The sequence below is a fragment of the Cyprinus carpio genome, chromosome A3 (assembly GCF_018340385.1).
Source record: "Cyprinus carpio isolate SPL01 chromosome A3, ASM1834038v1, whole genome shotgun sequence".
Classification (NCBI taxonomy): Eukaryota; Metazoa; Chordata; class Actinopteri; order Cypriniformes; family Cyprinidae; genus Cyprinus; species Cyprinus carpio.
Window position 1 is genome coordinate 2,735,186 of NC_056574.1, and position 8,569 is coordinate 2,743,754.

General features: G+C 40.9%; 1 protein-coding gene across 1 annotated transcript in view; it reads left to right on the forward strand.

Annotated features, from left to right (window-relative positions):
- Positions 1-8,569, forward strand: part of LOC109046747 — a 69,289-nt gene extending 60,720 nt beyond the window's left edge. Inside the window, exon 7 of the mRNA XM_042733724.1 lies at positions 7,703-8,569. The gene's annotated coding sequence lies outside the window, so the exon portion shown is untranslated. The remainder of the gene's footprint in view (positions 1-7,702) is intronic.

Consider the following 8,569-nt stretch of genomic DNA (forward strand, 5'->3'; position numbering starts at 1 on the left):
AGCTCAGCTCGAACAGCAACATGCAACAGCTGCCCAGAGAGACCTGGTAAACAGACTCCAGTATGCCGAACAGCTACTAGAGAAAACCAAGAATGACATCAGAGATAAGAATTCTAAAATCAGTGCTTTGAAAGACCACCTTGAAAGGTACAGAACTGAAATGGACAATCTGACCCAACAACTAGACGATACCAACGATGAGCTCTACATGGTCAGAAAAGAACTCCAATATGCTTACAAGCAGAAACAAGAGCCAGGGAAAGAGAAACTTCTCTTAGCCTCATCACTGCTGAGCAGAGCAGAGTCCCACGTCCAAGAACTGGCATATGACGAAAGGAGTGAAGGGCTACAACCCAAAACCTCACCTGCCTTCGCCACACAACCCTTTCCTGCCAACGAAAGAAAACCTCCCGTCCAAGACCTTAGAGCTGCACACGGGATGACCATCAAAGACCTCAACAAGCTGTCTGAAAACATCAGCAGGTTCAACCCGAACTCCACAGAGGGCCACGACATCCAGGCTTACCTGCAAGATATCGAATTTCATCTGGAAATAAGACCTCATGTGACTGACAGAGACAGGTTATACATCCTTCGAGCCACGTCCAGTCCTGAGGTACGAAACTTCCTAGATCGACAGCCCAGTCAAACAAAGTCAAACTACCAGCGACTTCGTGAGGTCCTGATTGAAGAGTTTACAGACCCAGAGTCCGAACATGGACTGTTGACTGCCTTGGAAACCAAACAAGGTCGACAAGAGACTCCACAAGCTTACTACAACCGACTCCGACAAGCCTACTTTGGTGCACACAACAAGCCTGACCTTGAAGAGGATGTGAACTTCAAAAGCCTCTTCCTAAAGAATCTGCACCCTGGAGTCAGCCACCATCTAGGCGTCATGGCCTGTTCACACTCCATGACCATCCAACAGTTGCGTGACCTAACACAGAAGGCCTATAACAAGCAGAAGATGGCCTCAAAGAAAGGTAACAAAACCTCCACACTCTTGAACTCTGTCAACAAAGACTCAAGCCTTGCACTGGACGACACCCAGTGGCATCACAACACCAGAGTCTTCCATCAAGAGCACAGAGAACGTGACACCCATGTCCACAACCGCTTTCCGCCCAACTGCTGGAAAAATCCATGGGACCAGCCACGCTTCTCAAGAAACCAAAAGTATAAGAACAACTGGAAACCTAACCAGACATCCAAAGGTAATCACCTGACTCATCCAAGAGCAACTCATGTGGGTAAGCGACAGCGAAACCCACCTCAGCACCACTCAGACATGCACAGTGCTGAGTATTCACACAAACATGACAGCTTACCATCAGAAGACATGGAACAAGTCATGAGACAACTGAAAGAGTTCCTTCAAGATCAGTTTCACACTTATGACCACAAAGTTGAGTCATGCTTGCTGTGACCAGCGACAGAACGGAAGGCCGGTGATCACCTGGTGCGCCACATCAGAGATGACAAGCACCTGTTCAACAACCAACCGGAACGAACAAGTCTTTCACGGCCAACCGTTGATGAAAAATCTGAGGTACTAAAGAACATCACCTCAGTCTCCCAACGCTCACTAACAAACTGTCAAATGAACTCCAACTCCAAGAACCACATTCCTGTCTGTGCAACAGCGACCACCAGAGCACAGAAGGTCAGAAAGTCTGCCACAGCCAGAAGGCACCACAAGAAGAGTGCAACATAGGAGACAAAGTTTGGCAACCCAGCTTCACACAGCCATGCCAAACTACCTCCGACTGTCTGCTAAAGAACTTCCTGCCTTGCTGGACTGACCCCCATTAGACCATAGACACGCCCTCATCCAAGCCAAGGATGCAGAGAGCCAGTCTTCAGTGACATACAAGCAAAGGGGGGAGACAACACAGACTGAAAACAGATCTGACCACACATACACTACACCTTTAACACACACAACATTACCTACACCCAGAGGTAACCACATCTACTGATAACACATCCAACAAACATATTCTTCCCACAGGTAGAATGTCCAAATTTTAGTGTAACAAAGTTACATATACCCTCCATGAAGAAACATGCAGCCATCCTCACTATAGGTTATAACATCTGACACTAAGTTAAGGTACATGACACACTAGCTGCACATGACATCCTAGCTCAACAGCAGTTGTAAGCCATGCTAGGAAAACCCACAGCAGCTTGGTTTTGTTTGTTTGTTTTGTTCTTCTTTTACCTATCCTTCTCCTTCCCCTCTTTCTTGAGTAGGTGAAACACCTAGACACCCTGCAAGGGTCGAAGGTCTGATATTAGGATTGACTCACCACACCTAATATCCGCCAGCCATTCTAAACTGAATGGAAGCCAGAGAGCTCCATGCACGATAGGTCAACTCATTTCATTGCAAATGATGTTACTAGAAAATTAACGTAAACGTTTAAATTAAGACAACCTAGAAGAACCAAACAAAGTTAACCACAAATTTGATTGGCCAATCAAAATAAAACAATGATTTCCAAAATGATCTAAACTATCCTCAATGTACTAAACTACATTGACTAATTGAACTTAACCACGTGTACCTAAATAACCTGATGCCTGCACCAGTACAGTAACTGTCATGGAGGTGTTGTCTTGTTGTTTGCTGTGTTTGTCTGCTTCTTCTGCCTTTGTTTCTCCAGCGATCGACGATGTCTTCAGCTAAACACCTCGCCGATCGAAGGGGGGTATGTAGCGTGAACCAGACAAATTAAAGATTCGATCGGGAGCCTGGTTGAAACATGAGCCGAATTCCACAGAAAGGCAGGATGTTGTAAATCAACTCCCAGCACCACAGTCTGATAAGCAACTCTTTCACAGAACAGCTTTCAACATTAACACCATTAGAACAATTATTGACAATTTCAATTCGAAGAAGAGATTGTCTAATTTGGGGCAAGTAATCGAAGAAATGGACAGTCTGAACGTCACATGTAAAGCCATGAGAGTAAACAAGATCGTTGGATTGACTTCCCCCCACCTAGCAAAACCAGACTGAAATTCCTAAGGAGACCTGTAACCCCTCTGGTCTTCACAGGACGTATCCTTACTCCCCAGAATGGCACAGAGACTGCCTTCCAATGCATATATGCACCAAAATGAACTCCAAAAAGACTTCTAAATGGATATCAGTCCATTGCTTAACTCCATTTTATACCTGTAACCCACACATTTGACTTTAATGTTTCTAATCACTTATTGTGTATGTCTTTTTAAATAACTCTTGAATAGCTTAAGGGATCATATTCATGTTTAGTATGTGTGTGTTCGAATATTCTTGCTTGAAACGTTTCTGACCATCAGTTATTTGTCAAATGTATCATATTCTTGTTATAGGAATCATGTCCAAATTATACCCTGCAAGAGCGGGAAAATTCGGACCACAAGCTTGATAAGATAACATATGATTTATGAATGGGTGGGACAAACATCGGAACACCCTGAGAAAAGACAATATCTAATTGGTCAAGACAACATTTGAGGTGTGGCCAAAAGGCCAGTTTAAATACTCAGGACACCATCAAATTTTGCTTTTAGCTTTGCTTGTAGTTTAGCTTTTAGTCATGCTTTGTCATCACTTTTAGCGTTCTTCGAGCGCCGTTCCAGCGTGCTTCGGCCTGCACGCCTGCTGCTTCTTAGCCACGATGAGAAAGAAACACCACCTAGTCTCGTCAAACTTTGCTTCTTTTCTTTTCCGTTTGAGAGTTTCGTGTTCTGACTTAAGTTTTGTAACGCCGTGTCTCCGAGTCTGACCTCGCGTGCCCGTCTGAAACTTCAACCAGCCCACAACTCTGCATCTTCAGCCAACGCCCAACCACGGGCTTCCCAAGACGTCACTTCAACGACTACTGAACTTCCAGCCAATCAGCAACTTCGGGAAACCCCCTTTTCAGCGACAACAAAGGGAACCCCGTTAAACAGGCAACGCAAGTAACCTCCAGACTCACATCTGTACTGGTGTTATCTAATATAATTTTAACCTCATTGAGGAACTCAGTGCGAGGGTTAATTAAGTGATTAAATGGTTGTTCATGTCTATGCAATTTCACGTATTGCTGTAAACTTGGGATTTCACATTTTCATTCTCTTAAACTCACTCTTTCCTAACGTTCTATCCTCCTGCAACTTGTGTGAATGTGTGAGTGCGTGTGCTTATGTGTTAGATTAGTTTATATGTCTTAGATTTATCTAATAAAGCCTTATTTATATTGAAAAGAGAAGTATCTTGTGTTTTGTGCTCACAAGTTAATGTCTTAAACTGCCGATCTTGTTACTGTGCTAATTAATAGTGTTTTCACTATACTTTGGATATTAATATCCAGCGCAGATTTGATGTTAAACGGCTCGTTCATTGAATCGCTGGCCGTTTCAGTGATCAGCCGTGAAACAGTGATTCTGTTCAAATTCCCTTTAAAATCTTAAATGATTCCCTTTGAGCTAAATTGACCTGTTTCCCTTACAAGTCTTTGGAAATATGCCCCTTTCTCAGACATCCAAAACAGATATGATTCTCACGAATAAAAGACCTTTTGTCATCCATGGGCTTTTCTGCAAAAATAGGACATTTAGAGATACTATGCGTTTCACTCCTACAAACAGAACATGGTGATATCATCTTAGATTCTGTTCTTGTTGAATCTTTAACTTGAGCTTTTGTGTTAACAGCTCTGACTCTTTTGGGAAATTTCTCATCTGAAACTTTAGAACTCAGTAGAAGTGGAGAAGTGAATGGATTGCAAGCTATTTTAGACTCCTTCTGCAAAAACGCTACAAATCGTTTAAAACTTGGATAATCGCCAGTCATGTCTAACTCTTCAACCACAATTTTGCTCCATTTACGTACAATCCACTCAGGTAATTTCTTTAGTAATTTATGGTTTTCCTCACAGTCATTCAAAATAGCCAAACCTTTGACATGCGGAATAGCTTCAACACAACCTTGTAGAAAGTCAGTGAATTCTCGTAAGGAAAGTGGGTCATTTACTCCCACCTTAGGCCATCTCATGAGTTTTTCTCGAAAGGCTCTCTGAACAATTAACGGGTTTCCATACCGCTCTTCAAGGACCTTCCAGGTGCCCTGTTATGCATCATGAGAATTTCTATAGAAGAAACCTTCCACAGCCTTTCGAGCTTCTCCAGCAAGATAGGTTTTCAAGTAGAACATCTTCTCGCTTGTAGGAATTGATTTACGATCAATAAGTGCGGTGAAGGACATTTTCCAATCAATGAACTTTAAAGGATCACCAGTGAAAGTCGTTGGCTCTGGGACAGGTAATCGATTTATGCTTAGAGAGTTCGCTAACACTTGAGCTAAGTTCTCAGTCTCTTGAGTTGTCTTTACCTCTTGAAATGCTTGAGGATGGAATGACTCTACCTGAGGATTCAGCTGGGGTTGGTTTCCAGCCGCTCTCCCTCCAGACCACGTTGCATTACCTCTCCCCTCCTCTTCAAGATTACTCTCATGATTATTGTAGACGTTCACTCGAGCTGCGGCTACCTTGACTTCTTTATCTGCTTGTAGCATCTGCAGCCTAGTCCTTTCTTCTTCCAGTCTTAGACGCATCTCTGATTCTTTCTGTTTCACCTCTGCTAGCATTCTTGCTTCATTCAGCTTCCAGTCCTTCTCCATCTCAAGTAATCTGGCCTGCTGATTGTGAATTTCTTGCATAGCCTTCGCTTGCTCTACTTTAGCTGCGAGTTCAGCTTCTGCGTCGACTCTTTTGCTGGAAGCTCTGGAAGAGGTCTCCGATGTTATTAGGCTTTCTGAGATGATGGTATCGGTGTTTGTGTAACCAAAGACAGAGGCATACTCTATTTAATGTCTGCCTTACTCTCTCCTTTACAACTTATTTTTGTTGGATCTGCTCAACAGTTTCTATATTTCTGCGGTTAGTGTGGCACAAACATCTACTCTTTTAACAATCTCTGAAGTTGTTGTTTGATTGCGCAATAAGGGAGCATAACGCTAGGTGACTACATCATGTTTAGTTTGAATGTCCTTTAAAATATGTTCAAGCTCTTCATATGTGCATAAAGCTTTCAATTTAGACCTAGTTTCCCTAGCGGTCTGCTTCCAGGAGTCATAAGCTTTATTAAAAGCTTTCTCTTGCTTCTGGGTCTCCTGTTTATGCATCTCTAGGCCTTTCTCTGTACGATTTCTTTTCGAGAACTTGATCTTGATCTAACTGGTTGCATTTCTTTAGAAATATTTAAATCCTTATCAGGAACTAACTTTTGACTTGCTTGCGCTGCCATTTGCTCAACTGTGTCTTCCATTTTGTCTGTCTACAACTTGAGAGCAATGAATTACTCATATCAGACATCTATAATTTAGACACTCAAATAATCAGCGATGGTAATAAGTCAAATTATATATGCAACATGATCACAAATTCTTTGACATTCAACATTATATACATGCTTGTAACATATAGGCTACCATAAATATAAACCCCAGCGTTTACCTGTGGCAGTCAATAACTTATAAAAGAAGACTCAAATCAATAACTTCAACGTCTTAAATCAATATTTCATAGCTCATTCAACTTCATATCTTGAACTTCAATTCTCTATAAAATTCTAAATATTTTTTAAACATCTAAAGGGTCTTTTAATTGTAAAGATTTCAACTCACACAGTCCAGAAAGTTGTATTTGCAGTCTTACTTCATGTAACGTTCTTTTACTGAAAGTTTACCTTTTCATCTGTAACGGTAACGTTGATATACGATCACCATCCAAACGTTCATGAATGAGCCGCGCTCCAACTGACTGTGTAATTTTACAATCCTGATGAAGTATCCGTTTTCCTGTGACGTGACGTGATTCAATCAGCGCTTTAGATGCAAAGTCCAGTGTCCCACTCACGCGATGAAACAACAGCAACACAATGAAACCTCATGTGTAGCAGCGAGTTTTACTGTAGCGGCCCTTCAGCTTCATAGAAAAGAAACAGAGTTTTCGACGGGTGCCTTCGATTTATTTTAAGATGCAATAAACTTCATTGCTGAAGTGATCATTGTCTCAATTCTTTGTTGCAAATGTTCTCCATGCATCACAACACTGTGTTTACACATTAACTTCATAGCACCATAACAATTGTATCACAGCATGGTGGCACCGTAAAACTACAAAGAAAACAAAAAACAATACATAAATATCAAAGCAAAATAGACAATCAACATTCACAATATAAACAACCAAACAAACATTCACTACACATTTAACATTGTTCAAATTAAACAAATAGTACAAAAGAAATACATAGAAAACAAACTAACGTACCTCGCTCTTCTTGCCAAAGGGATACTAAAGCTTAAAGCTTAAACCATTTTCTCGAGCTTGTTAGCTCAAGAACAAACGTGAAAATACTCTTGCTTTGTTTCCTCTCCCTTATATGCAATAAGTATATTTCGCCATCTAGTGGTGACGCCAAGCAAAACAAATTAAAGGGGAAGGCCATTACACCCTGTGTTATGTAATTAGCATAATCTGAATAGACTGTTGAGTGATTTATATCTTTTATTTTTAATTACATAGTAAAACACCTAAAAAGAGCAATCTGTGTGTAAAACTACTGGCATAAATTTTCATGAGTGCTATAAAATGATTATGATAGCATATATTTGAAGAAAAGCGCTGCATGCTTTGACAACTTGATGTTTCAATTTCAGTGTCTCTCCAGTAGTGGACAGCAATGATGTATTGATAACAAGAGCCCAGATGATCCACAGCAACGACGGAAAGGAGGAGATAGACACGAAGACAACCAAAATAAAGAGCAAGTTCATTCTGATTAGCTGATCTTCTCCTCATCATCCTTAAGAAGAGAAAGATCATTTGCAAGCAGGCAGTGTTTCACTAGCTGGGCTTCCATCACCATGCTTTTATGCACATTTTAAAGTATTGCATCAGAATCGAGAGATGGAAATGCTGAATTATGAATAAAAATGCCTTATTTTGCAAAAAAGTTTTTCCGCTTGCTTGAGGTGGTTTTCGACTTGTGCGAAAACTGCATTCATTGTGTTTCATCTGCTCGTTCTGAGGTGCAAGTAATTTATTATATATGAAAATGATTATATTCAGTAGCTTCTTCTACTTTTCTTAGTAATGTATAGTGCCAGTTTAGTTTAGTGGAAGTGACAATTTTGTTATCTTTGACTCGTTGGGTGGAAACGCTGCTTGTTCGCAAATGTTTTGTGTGATATTTAAATTTTGCGGTTAAGTTAAAATCGCAACTTTTGAAGTAAAGCCAGCTAGTGTCTGAGCTCTAGTGTTTACTGCAAACACAATACAAGAGAGACATTATACTCAGGAAATCACACTTACCTCATTCCTGTGAATGAAATGTTTGGCTAGTTAGGCCGCAGCAAATATCTCAATGGTACCTCAGATGTTCACTGGACCTTTCGTCCTTTTTGACACTGTTACTTTTTTAATTAATATGTGGATATGGTCACAAGCTGTTAAACTGTCACTGTAGAGGATTGCGCCTGTATTCTGTATTCTTTTATCTGTATGAAATAAAACATGCATATTCA